The sequence below is a fragment of the Pseudophryne corroboree genome, chromosome 10 (genome assembly GCF_028390025.1).
Source record: "Pseudophryne corroboree isolate aPseCor3 chromosome 10, aPseCor3.hap2, whole genome shotgun sequence".
Lineage (NCBI taxonomy): Eukaryota > Metazoa > Chordata > Amphibia > Anura > Myobatrachidae > Pseudophryne > Pseudophryne corroboree.
In genome coordinates this window covers 169,092,263-169,105,557 of record NC_086453.1, presented here as the reverse complement: position 1 = coordinate 169,105,557, position 13,295 = coordinate 169,092,263, and the positions used below count along the sequence as shown (strand labels likewise).

Below are 13,295 nucleotides of genomic sequence, written 5' to 3'. Positions count from 1 at the left end.
GCCCCACACCGAAGGAGGGTAGAGGTGTTTAATGCGAACTAGGGGTCATCCAAGCGCCGCAAAAGGCCGCCATGCCCTGCACGCCCCTTTTCTCTTTTCATATGCAGACGAGGGTTGAAGCCAACTTTGACCCAAGGCTTGGATGACATCACCATATGCAAATCCATCTGCTGCAGGCCTTCCCCCAGGAATGCTTGCACTAGTTGTTGCATTTGGTTTGTTATTTGGGGGTGCTTAAGTATTAGGCAGCCTTCTGCCCTCCCATGTTCATCTGAAAATATGTGTTCTCCCTGCAGTTGTTGTCCCCAGATGAGAGTTCCCTTGTGCTGCCTCAGTTGAATCTCCTTTACTTGACAGAGATGTGCCTGAGCAGCGGCCCTCCCCAGCCCTATCCCAAATCATACTTATTTTGCATAGGAAATACCATGGTCATGAAGATTGTTCTCCCAGGGTGAGGTTCATTCATTGCATTCTGGGTATGCTGACCCCTGTGATTTCCCCTAATGTGGGAAACTCAACTGCATTATTTGTGGTAGTGGGGGACTGTGTTTGTGCTTTCCTCTGGTCAGCTCTGGTAAACGTCAGATTTCTTTGTCTCAGATCTTCCTCTAGCCTTGTTCTTCTTTCGAGAGTTCCCTTGTGCTGCCTCAGTTGGATCTCCTTCACTTGACAGGGGGGTACCCGAGCAGCGACCCTCCCCAGGTCTAGCCCAACTCCTACTTACCTGCCAGATGAGATACTATGATCATGAAGGTGCTTCTCCCAGGGCAAGGGTCACCCATTGCACTCTGGGTGTGCTGCTCCTGCGATTTCCCCAAATGTGGGACACTTGACTGCATAATTTGTGTTTCCCCTGGTCGGCTCTCGTATAATTCAGATCTCTTTGTCTCAGGTCTCTCTCCAGCCTAGTTTGCTGTCTGTTTCCACTTCTTTTTTCTTGAGCCCCTCCCTTTTATACCCTTGTGCACTATCCTGACTTCTCCTCCTGTCTGCTTACTTTGTGCCTACCAATGCACAATGCAAACTACAGGTAGTGCTGCAGGCCCACACCCTTTTACTTGCCGTACAGAGCAGCTCTGGAGCTTTTTACAGTGCCCAGCTGCTGCATGAAATCAGCTTGAATGCTTCAGGGGCTGGGGCATAGCCAACATGAGCCCCATACCGAAGGAGGGTGGAGGTGTTTAATGCGAACTAGGGGTCATCCAAGCGCCGCAAAAGGCCGCCATGCCCTGCACGCCCCTTTTCTCTTTTCATATGCAGATGAGGGTTGAAGCCAACTTTGACCCACTGCTTAGATGACATCACCATATGCAAATCCATCTGCTGCAGGCCTTCCCCCAGGAATGCTTGCACTAGTTGTTGCATTTGGTTTGTTGTTTGGGGGTGCTTCAGTATTAGGCAGCCTTCTGCCCTCCCATGTTCATCTGAAAATATGTGTTCTCCCTGCAGTTGTTGTCCCCAGATGAGAGTTCCCTTGTGCTGCCTCAGTTGAATCTCCTTTACTTGACAGAGATGTGCCTGAGCAGCGGCCCTCCCCAGCCCTATCCCAAATCATACTTATTTTGCATAGGGGATACCATGGTCATGAAGATTATTCTCCCAGGGTGAGGTTCATTCATTGCATTCTGGGTATGCTGACCCCTGTGATTTCCCCAAATGTGGGAAACTCGACTGCATTATTTGTGGTAGTGGGGGACTGTGTTTGTGTTTTCCTCTGGTCAGCTCTGGTAAAAGTCAGATTTCTTTGTTTCAGATCTTCCTCTAGCCTTGCTCTTCTTTCAAGAGTTCTCTTGTGTTGCCTCAGTTGGATCTCCTTCACTTGATAGGGGGGTACCCGAGCAGCGACCCTCCCCAGCTCTAGCCCAACTCCTACTTACCTGCCAGATGAGATACTATGATCATGAAGGTGCTTCTCCCAGGGCAAGGGTCACCCATTGCACTCTGGGTGTGCTGCTCCTGCGATTTCCCCAAATGTGGGACACTTGACTGCATAATTTGTGTTTCCCCTGGTCGGCTCTCGTATAATTCAGATCTCTTTGTCTCAGGTCTCCCTCCAGCCTAGTTTGCTGTCTGTTTCCACTTCTCTTTTCTTGAGCCGCTCCCTTCTATGCCCTTGCGCACTATCCTGACTTCTCCCGTCTGCTTACTTTGTGCCTTCCAACGCACAATGCGAACTACAGGTATTGCTGCAGGGCCCACACCCTTTTACTTGCCTTACAGAGCAGCTCTGGAGCTGTTACAGTGCCCAGCTGCTGCAAGAAATCAGCTTGAATGCTTCAGGGGCTGGGGCATAGCCAACATGAGCCCCACACCGAAGGAGGGTAGAGGTGTTTAATGCGAACTAGGGGTCATCCAAGCGCCGCAAAAGGCCGCCATGCCCTGCACGCCCCTTTTCTCTTTTCATATGCAGACGAGGGTTGAAGCCAACTTTGACCCACTGCTTGGATGACATCACCATATGCAAATCCATCTGCTGCAGGCCTTCCCCCAGGAATGCTTGCACTAGTTGTTGCATTTGGTTTGTTATTTGGGGGTGCTTAAGTATTAGGCAGCCTTCTGCCCTCCCATGTTCATCTGAAAATATGTGTTCTCCCTGCAGTTGTTGTCCCCAGATGAGAGTTCCCTTGTGCTGCCTCAGTTGAATCTCCTTTACTTGACAGAGATGTGCCTGAGCAGCGGCCCTCCCCAGCCCTATCCCAAATCATACTTATTTTGCATAGGAAATACCATGGTCATGAAGATTGTTCTCCCAGGGTGAGGTTCATTCATTGCATTCTGGGTATGCTGACCCCTGTGATTTCCCCAAATGTGGGAAACTCAACTGCATTATTTGTGGTAGTGGGGGACTGTGTTTGTGCTTTCCTCTGGTCAGCTCTGGTAAAAGTCAGATTTCTTTGTCTCAGATCTTCCTCTAGCCTTGTTCTTCTTTCGAGAGTTCCCTTGTGCTGCCTCAGTTGGATCTCCTTCACTTGACAGGGGGGTACCCAAGCAGTGACCCTCCCCAGCTCTAGCCTAACTCCTACTTACCTGCCAGGTGAGATACTATGATCATGAAGGTGCTTCTCCCAGGGCAAGGCTCACCCATTGCACTCTGGGTGTGCTGCTCCTGCGATTTCCCCAAATGTGGGAAACTTGACTGCATAATTTGTGTTTCCCCTGGTCGGCTCTCGTATAATTCAGATCTCTTTGTCTCAGGTCTCTCTCCAGCCTAGTTTGCTGTCTGTTTCCACATCTTTTTTCTTGAGCCCCTCCCTTTTATACCCTTGTGCACTATCCTGACTTCTTCTCCTGTCTGCTTACTTTGTGCCTAACAATGAACAATGCAAACTACAGGTAGTGCTGCAGGCCCACACCCTTTTACTTGCCGTACAGAGCAGCTCTGGAGCTTTTTACAGTGCCCAGCTGCTGCAAGAAATCAGCTTGAATGCTTCAGGGGCTGGGGCATAGCCAACATGAGCCCCACACCGAAGGAGGGTGGAGGTGTTTAATGCGAACTAGGGGTCATCCAAGCGCCGCAAAAGGCCGCCATGCCCTGCACGCCCCTTTTCTCTTTTCATATGAAGATGAGGGTTGAAGCCAACTTTGACCCACTGCTTAGATGACATCACCATATGCAAATCCATCTGCTGCAGGCCTTCCCCCAGGAATGCTTGCACTAGTTGTTGCATTTGGTTTGTTGTTTGGGGGTGCTTCAGTATTAGGCAGCCTTCTGCCCTCCCATGTTCATCTGAAAATATGTGTTCTCCCTGCAGTTGTTATCCCCAGATGAGAGTTCCCTTGTGCTGCCTCAGTTGAATCTCCTTTACTTGACAGAGATGTGCCTGAGCAGCGGCCCTCCCCAGCCCTATCCCAAATCATACTTATTTTGCATAGGAGATACCATGGTCATGAAGATTGTTCTCCCAGGGTGAGGTTCATTCATTGCATTCTGGGTATGCTGACCCCTGTGATTTCCCCAAATGTGGGAAACTCAACTGCATTATTTGTGGTAGTGGGGGACTGTGTTTGTGCTTTCCTCTGGTCAGCTCTGGTAAAAGTCAGATTTCTTTGTCTCAGATCTTCCTCTAGCTTTGTTCTTCTTTCGAGAGTTCCCTTGTGCTGCCTCAGTTGGATCTCCTTCACTTGACAGGGGGGTACCCGAGCAGCGACCCTCCCCAGCTCTAGCCCAACTCCTACTTACCTGCCAGGTGAGATACTATGATCATGAAGGTGCTTCTCCCAGGGCAAGGCTCACCCATTGCACTCTGGGTGTGCTGCTCCTGCGATTTCCCCAAATGTGGGAAACTTGACTGCATAATTTGTGTTTCCCCTGGTCGGCTGTCGTATAATTCAGATCTCTTTGTCTCAGGTCTCTCTCCAGCCTAGTTTGCTGTCTGTTTCCACTTCTCTTTTCTTGAGCCGCTCCCTTCTATGCCCTTGCGCACTATCCTGACTTCTCCCGTCTGCTTACTTTGTGCCTTCCAATGCACAATGCAAACTACAGGTAGTGCTGCAGGGCCCACACCCTTTTACTTGCCGTACAGAGCAGCTCTGGAGCTGTTACAGTGTCCAGCTACTGCAAGAAATCAGCTTGAATGCTTCAGGGGCTGGGGCATAGCCAACATGAGCCCCACACCGAAGGAGGGTGGAGGTGTTTAATGCGAACTAGGGGTCATCCAAGCGCCGCAAAAGGCCGCCATGCCCTGCACGCCCCTTTTCTCTTTTCATATGCAGACGAGGGTTGAAGCCAACTTTGACCCACTGCTTGGATGACATCACCATATGCAAATCCATCTGCTGCAGGCCTTCCCCCAGGAATGCTTGCACTAGTTGTTGCATTTGGTTTGTTGTTTGGGGGTGCTTCAGTATTAGGCAGCCTTCTGCCCTCCCATGTTCATCTGAAAATCTGTGTTCTCCCTGCAGTTGTTGTCCCCAGATGAGAGTTCCCTTGTGCTGCCTCAGTTGAATCTCCTTTACTTGACAGAGATGTGCCTGAGCAGCGGCCCTCCCCAGCCCTATTCCAAATCATACTTATTTTGCATAGGAGATACCATGGTCATGAAGATTGTTCTCCCAGGGTGAGGTTCATTCATTGCATTCTGGGTATGCTGACCCCTGTGATTTCCCCAAATGTGGGAAACTCAACTGCATTATTTGTGGTAGTAGGGGACTGTGTTTGTGCTTTCCTCTGGTCAGCTCTGGTAAAAGTCAGATTTCTTTGTCTCAGATCTTCCTCTAGCCTTGTTCTTCTTTCGAGAGTTCCCTTGTGCTGCCTCAGTTGGATCTCCTTCACTTGACAGGGGGGTACCCGAGCAGCGACCCTCCCCAGCTCTAGCCCAACTCCTACTTACCTGCCAGGTGAGATACTATGATCATGAAGGTGCTTCTCCCAGGGCAAGGCTCACCCATTGCACTCTGGGTGTGCTGCTCCTGCGATTTCCCCAAATGTGGGAAACTTGACTGCATAATTTGTGTTTCCCCTGGTCGGCTCTCGTATAATTCAGATCTCTTTGTCTCAGGTCTCTCTCCAGCCTAGTTTGCTGTCTGTTTCCACTTCTCTTTTCTTGAGCCGCTCCCTTCTATGCCCTTGCGCACTATCCTGACTTCTCCCGTCTGCTTACTTTGTGCCTTCCAACGCACAATGCGAACTACAGGTAGTGCTGCAGGGCCCACACCCTATTACTTGCCTTACAGAGCAGCTCTGGAGCTGTTACAGTGCCCAGCTGCTGCAAGAAATCAGCTTGAATGCTTCAGGGGCTGGGGCATTGCCAACATGAGCCCCACACCGAAGGAGGGTGGAGGTGTTTAATGCAAACTAGGGGTCAGCCAAGCGCCGCAAAAGGCCGCCATGCCCTGCACGCCCTTTTTCTCTTTTCATATGCAGACGAGGGTTGAAGCAAACTTTGACTCACTGCTTGGACGACATCACCATATGCAAATCCATCTGCGGCAGGCCTTCCCCCAGGAATGCTTGCACTAGTTGTTGCATTTGGTTTGTTGTTTGGGGGTGCTTCAGTATTAGGCAGCCTTCTGCCCTCCCATGTTCATCTGAAAATATGTGTTCTCCCTGCAGTTGTTGTCCCCAGATGAGAGTTCCCTTGTGCTGCCTCAGTTGAATCTCCTTTACTTGACAGAGATGTGCCTGAGCAGCGGCCCTCCCCAGCCCTATCCCAAATCATACTTATTTTGCATAGGAGATACCATGGTCATGAAGATTATTCTCCCAGGGTGAGGTTCATTCATTGCATTCTGGGTATGCTGACCCCTGTGATTTCCCCAAATGTGGGAAACTCGACTGCATTATTTGTGGTAGTGGGGGAGGACTATGTTTGTGTTTTCCTCTGGTCAGCTCTGGTAAAAGTCAGATTTCTTTGTTTCAGATTATCCTCTAGCCTTGCTCTTCTTTCGAGAGTTCTCTTGTGTTGCCTCAGTTGGATCTCCTTCACTTGATAGGGGGGTACCAGAGCAGCGACCCGCCCCAGCGCTAGCCCAACTCCTACTTACCTGCCAGATGAGATACTATGATCATGAAGGTGCTTCTCCCAGGGCAAGGGTCACCCATTGCACTCTGGGTGTGCTGCTCCTGCGATTTCCCCAAATGAGGGACACTTGACTGCATAATTTGTGTTTCCCCTGGTCGGCTCTCGTATAATTCAGATCTCTTTGTCTCAGGTCTCCCTCCAGCCTAGTTTGCTGTCTGTTTCCACTTCTCTTTTCTTGAGCCGCTCCCTTCTATGCCCTTGCGCACTATCCTGACTTCTCCCGTCTGCTTACTTTGTGCCTTCCAACGCACAATGCGAACTACAGGTATTGCTGCAGGGCCCACACCCTTTTACTTGCCTTACAGAGCAGCTCTGGAGCTGTTACAGTGCCCAGCTGCTGCAAGAAATCAGCTTGAATGCTTCAGGGGCTGGGGCACAGCCAACATGAGCCCCACACCGAAGGAGGGTGGAGGTGTTTAATGCGAACTAGGGGTCATCCAAGCGCCGCAAAAGGCCGCCATGCCCTGCACGCCCCTTTTCTCTTTTCATATGCAGACGAGGGTTGAAGCCAACTTTGACCCACTGCTTGGATGACATCACCATATGCAAATCCATCTGCTGCAGGCCTTCCCCCAGGAATGCTTGCACTAGTTGTTGCATTTGGTTTGTTGTTTGGGGGTGCTTCAGTATTAGGCAGCCTTCTGCCCTCCCATGTTCATCTGAAAATATGTGTTCTCCCTGCAGTTGTTGTCCCCAGATGAGAGTTCCCTTGTGCTGCCTCAGTTGAATCTCCTTTACTTGACAGAGATTTGCCTGAGCAACGGTCCTCCCCAGCCCTATCCCAAATCATACTTATTTTGCATAGGCGATACCATGGTCATGAAGATTGTTCTCCCAGGGTGAGGTTCATTCATTGCATTCTGGGTATGCTGACCCCTGTGATTTCCCCAAATGTGGGAAACTCAACTGCATTATTTGTGGTAGTGGGGGACTGTGTTTGTGCTTTCCTCTGGTCAGCTCTGGTAAAAGTCAGATTTCTTTGTCTCAGATCTTCCTCTAGCCTTGTTCTTCTTTCGAGAGTTCCCTTGTGCTGCCTCAGTTGGATCTCCTTCACTTGACAGGGGGGTACCCAAGCAGTGACCCTCCCCAGCTCTAGCCTAACTCCTACTTACCTGCCAGGTGAGATACTATGATCATGAAGGTGCTTCTCCCAGGGCAAGGCTCACCCATTGCACTCTGGGTGTGCTGCTCCTGCGATTTCCCCAAATGTGGGAAACTTGACTGCATAATTTGTGTTTCCCCTGGTCGGCTCTCGTATAATTCAGATCTCTTTGTCTCAGGTCTCTCTCCAGCCTAGTTTGCTGTCTGTTTCCACTTCTCTTTTCTTGAGCCGCTCCCTTCTATGCCCTTGCGCACTATCCTGACTTCTCCCGTCTGCTTACTTTGTGCCTTCCAATGCACAATGCAAACTACAGGTAGTGCTGCAGGGCCCACACCCTTATACTTGCCGTACAGAGCAGCTCTGGAGCTGTTACAGTGCCCAGCTACTGCAAGAAATCAGCTTGAATGCTTCAGGGGCTGGGGCATAGCCAACATGAGCCCCACACCGAAGGAGGGTGGAGGTGTTTAATGCGAACTAGGGGTCATCCAAGCGCCGCAAAAGGCCGCCATGCCCTGCATACCCCTTTTCTCTTTTCATATGCAGACGAGGGTTGAAGCCAACTTTGACCCACTGCTTGGATGACATCACCATATGCAAATCCATCTGCGGCAGGCCTTCCCCCAGGAATGCTTGCACTAGTTGTTGCATTTGGTTTGTTGTTTGGGGGTGCTTCAGTATTAGGCAGCCTTCTGCCCTCCCATGTTCATCTGAAAATATGTGTTCTCCCTGCAGTTGTTGTCCCCAGATGAGAGTTCCCTTGTGCTGCCTCAGTTGAATCTCCTTTACTTGACAGAGATGTGCCTGAGCAGCGGCCCTCCCCAGCCCTATCCCAAATCATACTTATTTTGCATAGGAAATACCATGGTCATGAAGATTGTTCTCCCAGGGTGAGGTTCATTCATTGCATTCTGGGTATGCTGACCCCTGTGATTTCCCCAAATGTGGGAAACTCAACTGCATTATTTGTGGTAGTGGGGGACTGTGTTTGTGCTTTCCTCTGGTCAGCTCTGGTAAACGTCAGATTTCTTTGTCTCAGATCTTCCTCTAGCCTTGTTCTTCTTTCGAGAGTTCCCTTGTGCTGCCTCAGTTGGATCTCCTTCACTTGACAGGGGGGTACCCGAGCAGCGACCCTCCCCAGGTCTAGCCCAACTCCTACTTACCTGCCAGATGAGATACTATGATCATGAAGGTGCTTCTCCCAGGGCAAGGGTCACCCATTGCACTCTGGGTGTGCTGCTCCTGCGATTTCCCCAAATGTGGGACACTTGACTGCATAATTTGTGTTTCCCCTGGTCGGCTCTCGTATAATTCAGATCTCTTTGTCTCAGGTCTCTCTCCAGCCTAGTTTGCTGTCTGTTTCCACTTCTTTTTTCTTGAGCCCCTCCCTTTTATACCCTTGTGCACTATCCTGACTTCTCCTCCTGTCTGCTTACTTTGTGCCTACCAATGCACAATGCAAACTACAGGTAGTGCTGCAGGCCCACACCCTTTTACTTGCCGTACAGAGCAGCTCTGGAGCTTTTTACAGTGCCCAGCTGCTGCAAGAAATCAGCTTGAATGCTTCAGGGGCTGGGGCATAGCCAACATGAGCCCCACACCGAAGGAGGGTGGAGGTGTTTAATGCGAACTAGGGGTCATCCAAGCGCCGCAAAAGGCCGCCATGCCCTGCACGCCCCTTTTCTCTTTTCATATGCAGATGAGGGTTGAAGCCAACTTTGACCCACTGCTTAGATGACATCACCATATGCAAATCCATCTGCTGCAGGCCTTCCCCCAGGAATGCTTGCACTAGTTGTTGCATTTGGTTTGTTGTTTGGGGGTGCTTCAGTATTAGGCAGCCTTCTGCCCTCCCATGTTCATCTGAAAATCTGTGTTCTCCCTGCAGTTGTTGTCCCCAGATGAGAGTTCCCTTGTGCTGCCTCAGTTGAATCTCCTTTACTTGACAGAGATGTGCCTGAGCAGCGGCCCTCCCCAGCCCTATCCCAAATCATACTTATTTTGCATAGGGGATACCATGGTCATGAAGATTATTCTCCCAGGGTGAGGTTCATTCATTGCATTCTGGGTATGCTGACCCCTGTGATTTCCCCAAATGTGGGAAACTCGACTGCATTATTTGTGGTAGTGGGGGACTGTGTTTGTGTTTTCCTCTGGTCAGCTCTGGTAAAAGTCAGATTTCTTTGTTTCAGATCTTCCTCTAGCCTTGCTCTTCTTTCAAGAGTTCTCTTGTGTTGCCTCAGTTGGATCTCCTTCACTTGATAGGGGGGTACCCGAGCAGCGACCCTCCCCAGCTCTAGCCCAACTCCTACTTACCTGCCAGATGAGATACTATGATCATGAAGGTGCTTCTCCCAGGGCAAGGGTCACCCATTGCACTCTGGGTGTGCTGCTCCTGCGATTTCCCCAAATGTGGGACACTTGACTGCATAATTTGTGTTTCCCCTGGTCGGCTCTCGTATAATTCAGATCTCTTTGTCTCAGGTCTCCCTCCAGCCTAGTTTGCTGTCTGTTTCCACTTCTCTTTTCTTGAGCCGCTCCCTTCTATGCCCTTGCGCACTATCCTGACTTCTCCCGTCTGCTTACTTTGTGCCTTCCAATGCACAATGCAAACTACAGGTAGTGCTGCAGGGCCCACACCCTTTTACTTGCCGTACAGAGCAGCTCTGGAGCTGTTACAGTGTCCAGCTACTGCAAGAAATCAGCTTGAATGCTTCAGGGGCTGGGGCATAGCCAACATGAGCCCCACACCGAAGGAGGGTGGAGGTGTTTAATGCGAACTAGGGGTCATCCAAGCGCCGCAAAAGGCCGCCATGCCCTGCACGCCCCTTTTCTCTTTTCATATGCAGACGAGGGTTGAAGCCAACTTTGACCCACTGCTTGGATGACATCACCATATGCAAATCCATCTGCTGCAGGCCTTCCCCCAGGAATGCTTGCACTAGTTGTTGCATTTGGTTTGTTGTTTGGGGGTGCTTCAGTATTAGGCAGCCTTCTGCCCTCCCATGTTCATCTGAAAATCTGTGTTCTCCCTGCAGTTGTTGTCCCCAGATGAGAGTTCCCTTGTGCTGCCTCAGTTGAATCTCCTTTACTTGACAGAGATGTGCCTGAGCAGCGGCCCTCCCCAGCCCTATTCCAAATCATACTTATTTTGCATAGGAGATACCATGGTCATGAAGATTGTTCTCCCAGGGTGAGGTTCATTCATTGCATTCTGGGTATGCTGACCCCTGTGATTTCCCCAAATGTGGGAAACTCAACTGCATTATTTGTGGTAGTGGGGGACTGTGTTTGTGCTTTCCTCTGGTCAGCTCTGGTAAAAGTCAGATTTCTTTGTCTCAGATCTTCCTCTAGCCTTGTTCTTCTTTCGAGAGTTCCCTTGTGCTGCCTCAGTTGGATCTCCTTCACTTGACAGGGGGGTACCCGAGCAGCGACCCTCCCCAGCTCTAGCCCAACTCCTACTTACCTGCCAGGTGAGATACTATGATCATGAAGGTGCTTCTCCCAGGGCAAGGCTCACCCATTGCACTCTGGGTGTGCTGCTCCTGCGATTTCCCCAAATGTGGGAAACTTGACTGCATAATTTGTGTTTCCCCTGGTCGGCTCTCGTATAATTCAGATCTCTTTGTCTCAGGTCTCTCTCCAGCCTAGTTTGCTGTCTGTTTCCACTTCTCTTTTCTTGAGCCGCTCCCTTCTATGCCCTTGCGCACTATCCTGACTTCTCCCGTCTGCTTACTTTGTGCCTTCCAACGCACAATGCGAACTACAGGTAGTGCTGCAGGGCCCACACCCTATTACTTGCCTTACAGAGCAGCTCTGGAGCTGTTACAGTGCCCAGCTGCTGCAAGAAATCAGCTTGAATGCTTCAGGGGCTGGGGCATTGCCAACATGAGCCCCACACCGAAGGAGGGTGGAGGTGTTTAATGCAAACTAGGGGTCAGCCAAGCGCCGCAAAAGGCCGCCATGCCCTGCACGCCCTTTTTCTCTTTTCATATGCAGACGAGGGTTGAAGCCAACTTTGACTCACTGCTTGGACGACATCACCATATGCAAATCCATCTGCGGCAGGCCTTCCCCCAGGAATGCTTGCACTAGTTGTTGCATTTGGTTTGTTGTTTGGGGGTGCTTCAGTATTAGGCAGCCTTCTGCCCTCCCATGTTCATCTGAAAATATGTGTTCTCCCTGCAGTTGTTGTCCCCAGATGAGAGTTCCCTTGTGCTGCCTCAGTTGAATCTCCTTTACTTGACAGAGATGTGCCTGAGCAGCGGCCCTCCCCAGCCCTATCCCAAATCATACTTATTTTGCATAGGAGATACCATGGTCATGAAGATTATTCTCCCAGGGTGAGGTTCATTCATTGCATTCTGGGTATGCTGACCCCTGTGATTTCCCCAAATGTGGGAAACTCGACTGCATTATTTGTGGTAGTGGGGGAGGACTATGTTTGTGTTTTCCTCTGGTCAGCTCTGGTAAAAGTCAGATTTCTTTGTTTCAGATTATCCTCTAGCCTTGCTCTTCTTTCGAGAGTTCTCTTGTGTTGCCTCAGTTGGATCTCCTTCACTTGATAGGGGGGTACCAGAGCAGCGACCCGCCCCAGCGCTAGCCCAACTCCTACTTACCTGCCAGATGAGATACTATGATCATGAAGGTGCTTCTCCCAGGGCAAGGGTCACCCATTGCACTCTGGGTGTGCTGCTCCTGCGATTTCCCCAAATGAGGGACACTTGACTGCATAATTTGTGTTTCCCCTGGTCGGCTCTCGTATAATTCAGATCTCTTTGTCTCAGGTCTCCCTCCAGCCTAGTTTGCTGTCTGTTTCCACTTCTCTTTTCTTGAGCCGCTCCCTTCTATGCCCTTGCGCACTATCCTGACTTCTCCCGTCTGCTTACTTTGTGCCTTCCAACGCACAATGCGAACTACAGGTATTGCTGCAGGGCCCACACCCTTTTACTTGCCTTACAGAGCAGCTCTGGAGCTGTTACAGTGCCCAGCTGCTGCAAGAAATCAGCTTGAATGCTTCAGGGGCTGGGGCACAGCCAACATGAGCCCCACACCGAAGGAGGGTGGAGGTGTTTAATGCGAACTAGGGGTCATCCAAGCGCCGCAAAAGGCCGCCATGCCCTGCACGCCCCTTTTCTCTTTTCATATGCAGACGAGGGTTGAAGCCAACTTTGACCCACTGCTTGGATGACATCACCATATGCAAATCCATCTGCTGCAGGCCTTCCCCCAGGAATGCTTGCACTAGTTGTTGCATTTGGTTTGTTGTTTGGGGGTGCTTCAGTATTAGGCAGCCTTCTGCCCTCCCATGTTCATCTGAAAATATGTGTTCTCCCTGCAGTTGTTGTCCCCAGATGAGAGTTCCCTTGTGCTGCCTCAGTTGAATCTCCTTTACTTGACAGAGATTTGCCTGAGCAACGGTCCTCCCCAGCCCTATCCCAAATCATACTTATTTTGCATAGGCGATACCATGGTCATGAAGATTGTTCTCCCAGGGTGAGGTTCATTCATTGCATTCTGGGTATGCTGACCCCTGTGATTTCCCCAAATGTGGGAAACTCAACTGCATTATTTGTGGTAGTGGGGGACTGTGTTTGTGCTTTCCTCTGGTCAGCTCTGGTAAAAGTCAGATTTCTTTGTCTCAGATCTTCCTCTAGCCTTGTTCTTCTTTCGAG

The 13,295-nt window shown here is 50.4% G+C and overlaps 23 non-coding genes across 23 annotated transcripts; all 23 read left to right on the top strand.

Moving 5' to 3' along the window:
- Nucleotides 1–400: 400 nt before the first annotated feature.
- On the top strand, nucleotides 401–564 carry LOC134967373 (U1 spliceosomal RNA). Its single transcript, XR_010188863.1, has one exon. It is a non-coding gene; the product is annotated as a U1 spliceosomal RNA (small nuclear RNA).
- A 152-nt stretch (nucleotides 565–716) lies between these two features.
- LOC134967747 (U1 spliceosomal RNA) lies at nucleotides 717–879 on the top strand. Its single transcript, XR_010189138.1, has one exon. It is a non-coding gene; the product is annotated as a U1 spliceosomal RNA (small nuclear RNA).
- A 674-nt stretch (nucleotides 880–1,553) lies between these two features.
- Nucleotides 1,554–1,717, top strand: LOC134967491 (U1 spliceosomal RNA). Its single transcript, XR_010188960.1, has one exon. It is a non-coding gene; the product is annotated as a U1 spliceosomal RNA (small nuclear RNA).
- Nucleotides 1,718–1,869: 152 nt separating this feature from the next.
- On the top strand, nucleotides 1,870–2,032 carry LOC134967746 (U1 spliceosomal RNA). Its single transcript, XR_010189137.1, has one exon. It is a non-coding gene; the product is annotated as a U1 spliceosomal RNA (small nuclear RNA).
- A 671-nt stretch (nucleotides 2,033–2,703) lies between these two features.
- On the top strand, nucleotides 2,704–2,867 carry LOC134967362 (U1 spliceosomal RNA). Its single transcript, XR_010188854.1, has one exon. It is a non-coding gene; the product is annotated as a U1 spliceosomal RNA (small nuclear RNA).
- A 152-nt stretch (nucleotides 2,868–3,019) lies between these two features.
- Nucleotides 3,020–3,182, top strand: LOC134967588 (U1 spliceosomal RNA). The gene has a single exon (XR_010189039.1). It is a non-coding gene; the product is annotated as a U1 spliceosomal RNA (small nuclear RNA).
- A 674-nt stretch (nucleotides 3,183–3,856) lies between these two features.
- On the top strand, nucleotides 3,857–4,020 carry LOC134967298 (U1 spliceosomal RNA). The gene has a single exon (XR_010188802.1). It is a non-coding gene; the product is annotated as a U1 spliceosomal RNA (small nuclear RNA).
- Nucleotides 4,021–4,172: 152 nt separating this feature from the next.
- LOC134967615 (U1 spliceosomal RNA) lies at nucleotides 4,173–4,335 on the top strand. Its single transcript, XR_010189061.1, has one exon. It is a non-coding gene; the product is annotated as a U1 spliceosomal RNA (small nuclear RNA).
- Nucleotides 4,336–5,006: 671 nt separating this feature from the next.
- Nucleotides 5,007–5,170, top strand: LOC134967293 (U1 spliceosomal RNA). The gene has a single exon (XR_010188798.1). It is a non-coding gene; the product is annotated as a U1 spliceosomal RNA (small nuclear RNA).
- Nucleotides 5,171–5,322: 152 nt separating this feature from the next.
- On the top strand, nucleotides 5,323–5,485 carry LOC134967587 (U1 spliceosomal RNA). Its single transcript, XR_010189038.1, has one exon. It is a non-coding gene; the product is annotated as a U1 spliceosomal RNA (small nuclear RNA).
- Nucleotides 5,486–6,156: 671 nt separating this feature from the next.
- On the top strand, nucleotides 6,157–6,323 carry LOC134967507 (U1 spliceosomal RNA). Its single transcript, XR_010188973.1, has one exon. It is a non-coding gene; the product is annotated as a U1 spliceosomal RNA (small nuclear RNA).
- Nucleotides 6,324–6,475: 152 nt separating this feature from the next.
- On the top strand, nucleotides 6,476–6,638 carry LOC134967769 (U1 spliceosomal RNA). Its single transcript, XR_010189151.1, has one exon. It is a non-coding gene; the product is annotated as a U1 spliceosomal RNA (small nuclear RNA).
- A 671-nt stretch (nucleotides 6,639–7,309) lies between these two features.
- Nucleotides 7,310–7,473, top strand: LOC134967378 (U1 spliceosomal RNA). The gene has a single exon (XR_010188868.1). It is a non-coding gene; the product is annotated as a U1 spliceosomal RNA (small nuclear RNA).
- A 152-nt stretch (nucleotides 7,474–7,625) lies between these two features.
- Nucleotides 7,626–7,788, top strand: LOC134967586 (U1 spliceosomal RNA). Its single transcript, XR_010189037.1, has one exon. It is a non-coding gene; the product is annotated as a U1 spliceosomal RNA (small nuclear RNA).
- Nucleotides 7,789–8,459: 671 nt separating this feature from the next.
- LOC134967361 (U1 spliceosomal RNA) lies at nucleotides 8,460–8,623 on the top strand. Its single transcript, XR_010188853.1, has one exon. It is a non-coding gene; the product is annotated as a U1 spliceosomal RNA (small nuclear RNA).
- Nucleotides 8,624–8,775: 152 nt separating this feature from the next.
- On the top strand, nucleotides 8,776–8,938 carry LOC134967745 (U1 spliceosomal RNA). The gene has a single exon (XR_010189136.1). It is a non-coding gene; the product is annotated as a U1 spliceosomal RNA (small nuclear RNA).
- A 674-nt stretch (nucleotides 8,939–9,612) lies between these two features.
- Nucleotides 9,613–9,776, top strand: LOC134967489 (U1 spliceosomal RNA). The gene has a single exon (XR_010188959.1). It is a non-coding gene; the product is annotated as a U1 spliceosomal RNA (small nuclear RNA).
- Nucleotides 9,777–9,928: 152 nt separating this feature from the next.
- Nucleotides 9,929–10,091, top strand: LOC134967743 (U1 spliceosomal RNA). Its single transcript, XR_010189135.1, has one exon. It is a non-coding gene; the product is annotated as a U1 spliceosomal RNA (small nuclear RNA).
- Nucleotides 10,092–10,762: 671 nt separating this feature from the next.
- LOC134967297 (U1 spliceosomal RNA) lies at nucleotides 10,763–10,926 on the top strand. The gene has a single exon (XR_010188801.1). It is a non-coding gene; the product is annotated as a U1 spliceosomal RNA (small nuclear RNA).
- A 152-nt stretch (nucleotides 10,927–11,078) lies between these two features.
- Nucleotides 11,079–11,241, top strand: LOC134967585 (U1 spliceosomal RNA). Its single transcript, XR_010189036.1, has one exon. It is a non-coding gene; the product is annotated as a U1 spliceosomal RNA (small nuclear RNA).
- Nucleotides 11,242–11,912: 671 nt separating this feature from the next.
- Nucleotides 11,913–12,079, top strand: LOC134967505 (U1 spliceosomal RNA). The gene has a single exon (XR_010188972.1). It is a non-coding gene; the product is annotated as a U1 spliceosomal RNA (small nuclear RNA).
- A 152-nt stretch (nucleotides 12,080–12,231) lies between these two features.
- On the top strand, nucleotides 12,232–12,394 carry LOC134967768 (U1 spliceosomal RNA). The gene has a single exon (XR_010189150.1). It is a non-coding gene; the product is annotated as a U1 spliceosomal RNA (small nuclear RNA).
- A 671-nt stretch (nucleotides 12,395–13,065) lies between these two features.
- LOC134967377 (U1 spliceosomal RNA) lies at nucleotides 13,066–13,229 on the top strand. Its single transcript, XR_010188867.1, has one exon. It is a non-coding gene; the product is annotated as a U1 spliceosomal RNA (small nuclear RNA).
- Nucleotides 13,230–13,295: the final 66 nt, after the last annotated feature.